Raw genomic sequence first — 10,779 nt, 5'->3', positions numbered from 1 at the left:
GGTGTGGTTCCCTTGCGCACACTGAATAAATGTAATTCAACCACTGAAAACCCTCCCACTTGCTGGCCAACAGATTTCATTCAATAGGGTTTTCAGTACATTTATCTAAAGCCATCCCTTTGAATACGGTGTACCTTTAATTCAAATTTTCTCGACAAACTCACTATAATATGTATCAAGAGAATGGGCTCAGAATAGGGATCAATCGAAGCAAGCCATGTAAATACACACCTATTCATCACCAATTGGTAGATTTTAAAATACTCAGATTTTATAGATTATTTGGCTTAGGAAAGTATTTATAAATCATACATAAACAGTGTTGGAGAGCCTTCACACACAAAATATATTGGTGAATCAAAATTACAGTGGTTTGATTTATCCTGAAAGTTGCCATATTCAATAGATCAACCCTTAAATATTGGAAGATGAGAAAGGTGTACGATAGAAGTTGAACAGTAGTCCAATAAATCCCCGGACTGTGATGACAACGGTCCAGTCGCCATGAAGCGTGCGCCAGGCTCCAGGTTTAAACTGCTATGTATGGTCTGCTTCCCATAATGATTTAAAAAGGCTACGTGTCCCAAATTATTGCACAACTTGTAATACGCTAATACTGTATGTCCACTATTGCTAGCGACCCTCCAAAACAACCGCATGGACGTGACAGAGGAAAGAAAGGGAGGCCTAGACGATGTAATGGAATGATGCAAAATGTAGACTACAAATTTAAGGAAATTAACGGTCCCTGCACTAAAGTGACAGTTATTATGTACAGTGCCTTCAGAAAGTATTCATACCCCTTGACGTATTCCACATTTTGTGTTACAGCCTGAATTCAAAATTGATTAAATATATTGTTTTACAAACAATCCCACATAATGACAAAGTGAAAAGATGTTTTTAGACAGTTTTGCTAATTTATTGAAAATGAAACACATCATATCTCATTTACATACAGTACCAGTCAAACGTTTTGACACACCAACTAATTCCAGGGATTTTCTTTATTTTGACTATTTTCTACATTGTGGAATAATAGCGAAGACATCAAAACTATTAAATAAAATATATGTACTTCAAAGTAGCCACCCTTGACTTGATGACAGCTTTGCACACTCTTGGCATTCTCTCAACCAGCTTCATGAGGTAGTCACCTGGAATGCATTTCAATTAACAGGTGGGACTTGTTAAAAGTTAATTTGTAGAATTTCTTTATTTCTTAATGTGTTTGAGCCAATCAGTTGTGTTGTGACAAGGTAGGGTTGGTATACAGAAGATAGCCCTATATGGTAAAATAGCAAGTCCATATTATGGCAAGAACAGCTCAAATAAGCAAAGAGAAACGACAGTTAATCATTACTTTAAGACATGAAGGTCAGTCAATCCGGAAAATCTCAAGAACTTTGAAAGTTTCTAGATGTGCAGTGGCAAAAAACATCTAGCGCTATGATGAAACTGGCTCTCATGAGGACCGACACAGGAAAGGAAGACCCAGAGTTACCTCTGCTGGAGAGGATAAGTTCATTACAGTTTCCAAATAAATGCTTCACACAGTTCAAGTAACAGACACATCTCATCATCAACTGTTCAGAGAAGACTGTGTGAATCAGGCCTTCATGGTCAAATTGCTGCAAAGAAACCATTACTAAAAGGACACCAATAATAAGAAGAGACTTGCTTGGGTCAAGAAACACCATTAACGGACATTTGACCGGTGGAAATCCCACCGTGAAGCATGGAGGAAGAGGATAGAGGTGGATAGAGGTGTGGGGGTGCTTTGCTGGTTACACTGTCTGTGATTTATTTAGAATTCAAGGCACACTTAACCTCTCTAGGGTAGGTGGCACCAAATCGTCCCACCTACGTAACAGCCAGTGTAATCCCGTGGCGCGTTATTCAAAAACCTCAAAAATGCAAAAACTTCAATTTTTCAAACATATGACTATTTTACACCATTTTAAAGACAAGACTCTCGTTAATCTAACCACACTATCCGATTTCAAAAAGGCTTTACAACGAAAGCAAAACATTAGATTATGTCAGCAGAGTACCCAGCCAGAAATAATCAGACACCCATTTTTCAAGCTAGCATATAATGTCACATAAACCCAAACCACAGCTAAATGCAGCACTAACCTTTGATGATCTTCATCAGATGACAACCCTAAGACATTATGTTATACAATACATGCATGTTTTGTTCAATCAAGTTCATATTTATATAAAAAAACAGCTTTTTACATTAGCATGTGACTAGCATGTGACTAGCATTCCCACCAAACACTGCCGGTGAATTTACTAAATTACTCACGATAAACGTTCACAAAAAGCATAACAATTATTTTAAGAATTATAGATACAGAACTCCTCTATGCACTCGATATGTCCGATTTTAAAATAGCTTTTCGGTGAAAGCACATTTTGCAATATTCTCAGTAGATAGCCCGGCATCACAGGGCTAGCTATTTAGACACCCAGCAAGTTTAGCACTCACCAAAGTCAGATTTACTATAAGAAAAATGTTATTACCTTTGCTGTCTTCGTCAGAATGCACTCCCAGGACTTCTACTTCAATAACAAATGTTGGTTTGGTTCAAAATAATCCATAGTTATATCCAAACAGCAGCGTTTTGTTCGTGCGTTCCAAGACACTATCCCGAAAGGGTAAATAAGGGTGACGAGCATGGCGCAATTCGTGACAAAAAAATTCTAAATATTGCATTACCGTACTTCGAAGCATGTCAACCGCTGTTTAAAATCAATTTTTATTCCATTTTTCTCATAAAAAAGCGATAATATTCCGACCGGGAATCTGCGTTTAGGTAAACAGACGAAAGAAAATAAAGCATTCGGTCGACTCGGGCACGCGCCTAAGCCCATAGTACTCTGATCGGCCACTTGCCAAACGCGATAAAGTGTTTCAGCCAGAGGCTGCCTCGATATCGTTCAGCTTTTTCCCGGGCTCTGAGAGCCTATGGGAGCCGTAGGAAGTGTCACGTTATTGCAAAGATCCTCAGTCTTCAATAAAAAGAGCCAAGATGAAACACAACTTGTCAGACAGGCCACTTCCTGCATGGAATCTTCTCAGGTTTTGGCCTGCCATATGAGTTCTGTTATACTCACAGACACCATTCAAACAGTTTTAGAAACTTTAGGGTGTTTTCTATCCAAAGCCAATAATTATATGCATATTCTAGTTACTGGGCAGGAGTAGTAACCAGATTAAATCGGGTACGTTTTTTATCCGGCAGTGTCAATACTGCTTCCTAGCCCTAACAGGTTAACCAGCATGGCTACTACAGCATTCTGCAGAAATACCCCATCCCATCTGGTTTGCGCTTATTGGGACTATCATTTGTTTTCAACAGGACAATGACACTTCTAGGCTGTGTAAGGGCTATTTGTCCAAGAAGGAGAGTGATGGAGTGCTGCATCAGATGACCTGGTCTGCACAATCACCCAACCTCAACCCAATTTTTATATATATATTTTTACCTTTATTTAACTTGGCAAGTCAGTTAAGAACAAATTCTTATTTTCAGTGATGGCCTAGGAACAGTGGGTTAACTGCCTTGTTCAGGGGCAGAACAACAGATTTTCACCTTGTCAGCTCGGGGATTCGATCTTGCAACCTTTCGGTTACAAGTCCAACGCTCTAACCACTAGGCTACCTGCCGCCACATTAGATGGTTTGGGATGAGTTGGACCGCAGAATGAAGGAAAAAACAGCCAACAAGTGCTCAGCATATGTGGGAACTCCTTCAAGACTGTTGGAAAAGCATTCCAGGTGAAGCTGGTTGAGAGAATGCAAAGAGTGTGCAAAGCTGTCATCAAGGCTGGCTACTTTGAAGAATCTAAAAACTAAAATATATTTTGATTTGTTGAACACTTTTTTGGTTACTACATGATTCCATATGTGTTATTTCATAGTTTTGATGTCTTTGATGCCATGTCCAAGATAGAATTGTGATCAGGCATACAGTTTATCTGGGGAAGGGTATAAAGCCATTTCTAGAGTGTTGAACGGAACCAAGAGCACAGTGGTCTCCATCAGTGGGAAATTGAAAAAATATGGAGCTACCCAGACTCCTGCCTAGATCTGGCCGTCCGACGAAACTGAGCAACCGGGTAAGAAGGACCTTGGTCAGGGAGGTGACCAAGAACCCAATGACCACTCTGACAGAACTACAGAGTTCCTTGTCTAAGATGGGAGAACCTTCAAGAAGGACAACAGTCTCTAAAGCACTTCAACAATCTGGGCTTCATGGGGGAGTGGTCAGACGGAAGACACTCCTGAGAAAAAGGCACATGATAGCACGCCTGAGAGCTTAAGGTATGAGACAAAAATTGGTACTCTTTCGTTTGAATGCAAAGCACTATGTCTGGAGAAAACCAGGCACAGCTCATCACCTGTCTAACACTATCCCTACCGTGAAGCATGTGATGGCAGCATCATGCTATGGGGATGCTTTTCAGCGGTAAGGAGACTGGTAAGGATAGAGGGAACAATGTATGGAGCCAAATACAGGCAAATCCTTGATAAAAACCTGCTTCGGAGTGCAAATGACCTTTGACTGGGGCGAAGATTTACGTTACAACAGGACAATGACCCCAAGCATACAACCAAAGCAACGCTGGAATGGCTTCAGAACAAGAATGTGAAAGTCCTTGAACAACCCAGCCAAAGCCCAGACTTGAATCCCATTGAAAATCTGTGGAATGACTTAAAGACTGCTGTTCACCACCATCTAACATAACAGAACTTGAGAAAATCTGCAAAGAAGAATAGGAGAAAATCCCCAAATCTCGATGTGCAAAGCTGATACAGACATACCCAAGACTACAAAGTATGGACTCGGGGGTGTGAATACTTATGTAAATTAGATATTTCTGTATTTTATTCTCAATAAATTTGCCAACTTTTTTTTTTTAAGTCAAGGGGTATGAATACTTTCCGAAGGCACTGTATGTGGGTATTATTGACGGTGGCTTCTGATAGCGGCTAATATTTAATATAATAGAAATGGTAAAAAAATATATAATAGTCTGGGCACATAATTAAAACATTCTAGAGTGCATAATTCAACCCGATATTGGTGCGCTACTGTCAGTGCACACCAATTTCCATACAGCCTCGACTTGGGTTTCCAAATTTCACCCCTGCAAATCATGAAGCCATAGGCATACAATAAAATTGTGGAATAACGACAGCTATTTATACTTCACTGTGGAAAAGGGGCCTGTACAACACCCCTCCCACTCCCTTGCTGCCTGGAGGTGAGCTCTCCCCTCATTTGTCGTGACACACCTCCATCAAAGCTCATTAAGAACAATCACGTGCACCTGAAAGAGGTGGGCCTACCCCTTTAAATGCCCCTACCTGCAATTATTAGCCATCTTTCAACCAAACTAGCATGTGACCGCACAGATGCGGTCATTGACAATGAGTATCATACGAATGTAGTGTGTGGCAGCCAAGTTGGAGTTATTCCTTTTGTTATGTTACTGTAAATACATACTATATTTCTCCCTACAGCATGGGTGCTAATTTGATTGTGCTTGTTTGTTGCCCATAGAGCACTAATATTGTACATAGATGCTAATGTGTATCTTTGAGCCTTCCAGTTTGATGACATGAGTATAAGTATGTTTTCCCTTTATTGCCCAAGTTAATGGCATATTGTGTAAACAATGTCTTGTTTCTATTCATCCTAGTGAAACAATCTTCACCCCTCACCTACATCACCATCTATCACATTTGTTAACTGTAACACCGTCTGAAGCCTACAAAGACCAATGATACAAATCTAATCAATAAAAGATCAAAAGGCTACCCTCTCCTTGTGTTCGTGCAGACCTACCTATTGCGTTACCTCCCACCCATCCTACCCAGTTTCTTTGAGCTATTTTACAGGGCTGAAATACCTGTCATATTGACATGCTTTTCAGTTTGCTGAAAAATGTAATCTGATTACAAAAAAATGGTAACTAATCCGTTATGTTCCTAGCATAGTTGTAATCGGATTGCTTTAGAAAAACTAGTTAACTACTTGGATTACTTTTAAATGTCTTCTCAATTACATTTGAAGAAAGGCACAACTTTTAATTTTTTTCCACCTGAGTGAATATGACTATAAGTCAGAGACCACTATGATAATATTTTTGATGGATCCTTTCGGTCTTCCAATGCCTGTTAAGGGGAAGTAATAAAACATGTAATCTGATTACATTACAGAGTTCGGTTAATCCCAGAGTTACGTTACTGATTACAATTTTGGACCGGTAACTGATTACATTTAGTAAGTAACCTACCCAACCCTGGTCTTATCGATAGCGCTAATCAATTTATAAATGAGTGCATAAAGATTGGTGTTTTTCTACTCAGAACCAATGGGTTGCTCCACCTTATTCAGAGTTTCCTCGCATGTAAAGGTAATGGAATTATGAGTGCATTAAGTCAAGGTCGGAATACTGCGCATCTGTAAATGATCTATGATCTCCACCCCAAACGAATAGCTGGCTGGCACATGCTTTACCTCATGCTTAAGTTCAAGGTCAGAATAAAGTCAAATTTACACGTGCGTAACTCGGGTCTGAATCCCCCCCCCATCAGATTCCATCAGACTCGTTTTGCATTGATATCATGATCTATTCCTTGGTAGAGGTTCCACTTTGAGGTAAAACCTTTTGTTGATTGACTTTAGGCTGATAAGATACAATCCCCTGTCACCACCAATATCAATATGCATGCACACACATCAAACAGCCACGAAGCCATTATATGCAAATGCATTTGGGTGTATGGGTCCTCTGGGCCTGTGAAATGACATTCAAACATGAGTATTTCTGGAAGACAGGAATACACATGCTGAGACGTCAGTCATTGAATAGTTCCCCTTTGGGTGCAGTTAGAAGTACGAGATACCATAACCGCTCACAGGGATGGCTAACACTTGAAGTTCAGTCTGTCTGTACAGATTCATGTAAAACGGCTTTTAGTTTCTTTGCACTTCACTTAGGGGCTGATTCAAATCTATACCTTTTTTATGTGCGTTTTGATATAAGCAATTGTCAGTAGTTAGTATTCAGACCTACCTTGCTCCTTTGTGTAACTGGCGTTGCAGGTGTGGCTCCGTTGCACGCATTGAATAAATTTAATTAAACTGCTGAAAACCCTCCCACTTGCTGGCCAACACAATTTATTGTGGAGTATTCATTTAATATGGTTTTCAGTACATTTATCTAAAGCCATACCTTAAAAATGAGATAAATCTAACATAATCCTCACTAATCATTGAACGATAATGACTGCCGTCCAGTTGCATGAACCGTGAACCGTGCGCCAGGCTCCAGGCCAGGCTCCAGATTTAAACAGCTGTGTGGCAACTGCGTTCCAAATTGATTCGAAAAGGCTACATATCCCAAATTATTACACAAGGTTAGCCCAATATCATCCACTATTGCTAGCAACCCACAGAAACAACCACATAGACATGGACATCCAAAATTTAGGCTACAAATTGAAGGAAACTAACACTAAAGTGACAGTATATGGCCAAACAGTACGTGGACACCCCTTCACATTAGTGGATTCGGCTATTTCAGCCACACCCGTTTCTGACAGGTGTATTAAATCGAGCACACAGCCATGCAATCTCCATAGACAAACAGTGGCAGTAGAATGGCCTTACTGAAAAGCTCAGTGACTTTAAACGTGGCACCGCCATAGGATGCCACCATTTCACAAGTCAGTTCGTCAAATTTCTGCCCTGCTAGCGCTACCTTGGTCAACTGTAAGTGCTGTTATTGTGAAGTGGAAATGTCTAGGAGCAACAACGGCTCAGCCACTAAGTGGTAGGCCACACAAGCTAACAGAACGGTACCGTTGAGTGCTGAAGCATGTAGCAAGTAAAAATGGTCTCTCCTCAGTTGCAACACTCACTACCAACTTCGAAACTGCCTCTGGAAGCAATGTCAGCACAAAAAATGAAATGGGTTTCCATGGCCGAGCAGCCGCACACAATCCTAAGATCACCATGCGCAATGCCAAGAGTCAGCTGGAGTGGTGTAAAGCTCGCCACCATTGGGCTCTGGAGCAGTGGAAACGTGTTCTCTTCATTATCTGACAGTCTGACGGACAATTCAAGGTTTGGCGGAGAACGCTGCCTGCCCGAATGCATAGTGCCAACTGTAAAGTTTGGTGGAGGAGGAATAATGGTTTGGGGCTGTTTTTCATGGTTCAGGCTAGGCCCCTTACTTCCAGTGAAGGGAAATCTTAACGCTACAGCATACAATGACATTCTAGATGATTCTATGCTTCCAAATTTGTGGAAACAGTTTGGGGAACGTCCTTTCCTGTTTCAGCATGACAATGCCCCCGTGCACAAAGCGAGGTCCATACAGAAAAGGTTTGTCGAGATCGGTGTGGAAGAACTTGACTGGCCTGCACAGAGCCCTCACCTCAACCCATTTGGAACATATTGGAATGCCGACTGCAAGCCAGGCCTAATCGCCTGAAATGCAGCTGTAGGCAACACCTAAACTATAGCCTCCTGTAACCTATCAAAACTAATTTCCCGTTAGAAACTATCACTTTTTTGGAGAATATAAAATCCTCCTGCAGCAGGATTATTTTATTCCTGCAACAAAACTGGTCAAATTAAGGTCCCACACCTCTACTGTAGCTGTAACACTATTTGGACATTGCAATAAAGAGATCATCCATGTTGTTAATATAATAAGTCATGTCAGCGTCATGAATCGTTAAAATGGCGACTAATGTTTTTTATGATGTATAATATTAACAACATGAATGATCTCTTTCTTGGATTGAGGAAGGAAATAGGTACACTGCTGTTAAAAATTTTGGGGTCACTTAGAAATGTCCTTGTTTTTGAAAGAAAAGCAAATTTTTTGTCCATTAAAATAACATCAAATTGATCAGAAATACCGTGTAGACATTGTTAATGTTGTAAATGACTATTGTAGCTGGAAACGGCAGATTCTTACGGAATATCTACATAGGCGTACAGAGGCCCATTATCAGCAACCATCACTCTTGTGTTCCAACGGCACGTTTTGTTAGCTAATCCAAGTTTATCATTTAAAAAAGGCTAATTGATCATTAGAAAACCCTTTTGCAATTATGTTAGTGCAGCTGAAAACTGTCGTTCTGATTAAAGAAGCAATACAACTGGCCTTCTTTAGACTAGTTGAGTATCTGGAGCATCAGCATTTGTGGGTTCGATTACAGGCTCCAAAAGGCCAGAAACAAAGCACTTTCTTCTGAAACTCGTCAGTCTATTCTTGTTCTGCGAAATTAAGACTATTCCATGTGAGAAATTGCCAAGAAACTGAAGATATGCTGGCTTTCTAGGCAGAGTTGTAAAGAAAAAGCAATATCTCAGGCCAAATAAAAACAAATTATTAAGATGGGCAAAAGAACACAGACACTGGACAGAGGAAGATTGGAAAAAAGTGTTATGGACAGATAAATCTAAGTTTCATTTGTTTGGATCACAAAGAAGAACATTCGGGAGACGCAGAAAAAACGAAAAGATGCTGGAGGAGTGCTTGACGCCATCTGTCAAGCATGGTGGAGGCAATGTGATGGGGTGCTTTGGTGGTGGAAAAGTGGGAGTACAGGGTAAAAGGGATCTTGAAGAATGAAGGCTATCACTCCATTTTGCAACGCCATGCTATAACCTGTGGACAGCGCTTAATTGGAGCTAATTTCCTCCTACAACAGGACAATGACCTAAAGCACAGCTCCAAACTAAGCAATAACTATTTAGGGAAGAGGCAGTCAGCTGGTATTCTGTCTATAATGGAGTGGCCAGCAGAGTCCCCAGATTTCAACCCCATTGAGCAGTTGTGGGAGCAGCTTGACCGTATTTGTGTGAGGTGCTTCAGGAAGCATGGGGTGAAATCTCTTCAGATTACCTCAAGAAATTGACAACTAGAATGCCAAAGGTCTGCAAGGCTGCAAATGGAAGATTCTTTGACGAAAGCAAAGTTTGAAGGACAAAATGATTATTTAAATAAAAAAATCATCATTTATAACCTTGCCTACGTCTTGACTATATTTCCTATTCCTTTCGCAACTCATTTCATGTATGTTTTCATGGAAAACAAGGACATTTCTAAGTGACCCCAAACTTTTTAACGGTATTGTATATGATGCTGTTAGGTGTGTCAACAGCAGTTTTGTTGGGGTTGGTTGTCCCATTAACTCTGGGGTTGAAGAGATCACAATGTCCAATATGTTGAACACACATTTAATCAACAAGGGCTCAGGCTATAGACATTGAATGAAAGTAATATAGGGCCCGCTGTCACCCAGGTCTAGGCTAACTGGGATAACCCAACCAACCATTCAGCTGGAAATGTTAGTGAAATGGGTCAGTTTACTTATTCAGTTCACCCAGAGCATTGGATCATTTTTAAACCCTAAACTCCAGTTTACCCCTAACACCCCATCTAAATCCTAACCCCATACATCCGGCCCATCCAGCGCCTAGGCTATAAACCCCGATGACTAAACCAACATCCTGTATGGGTTCATACATAAAAATAGGCATTTTACAAGTGTAGCTTTCAACAAGATTGCACTACAAAATTGTGTTGATTAAAAAAAGACTGAATTGGCCTGTGTTGGTGACCAGGGTGCAGCTTTGTGTCACGACCTCCAGTGTGCTAAGTTTGTAAGCTTTTCTATGGGATGTTGGCCTGGCGCCCGGGTATGTTAGCGAATCACTGATCTAGAATAAAGACATT

This window comes from Salmo salar, chromosome ssa13, assembly GCF_905237065.1.
Source record: "Salmo salar chromosome ssa13, Ssal_v3.1, whole genome shotgun sequence".
NCBI classification, from domain to species: Eukaryota; Metazoa; Chordata; class Actinopteri; order Salmoniformes; family Salmonidae; genus Salmo; species Salmo salar.
This window is presented reverse-complemented; position numbering follows the sequence as displayed.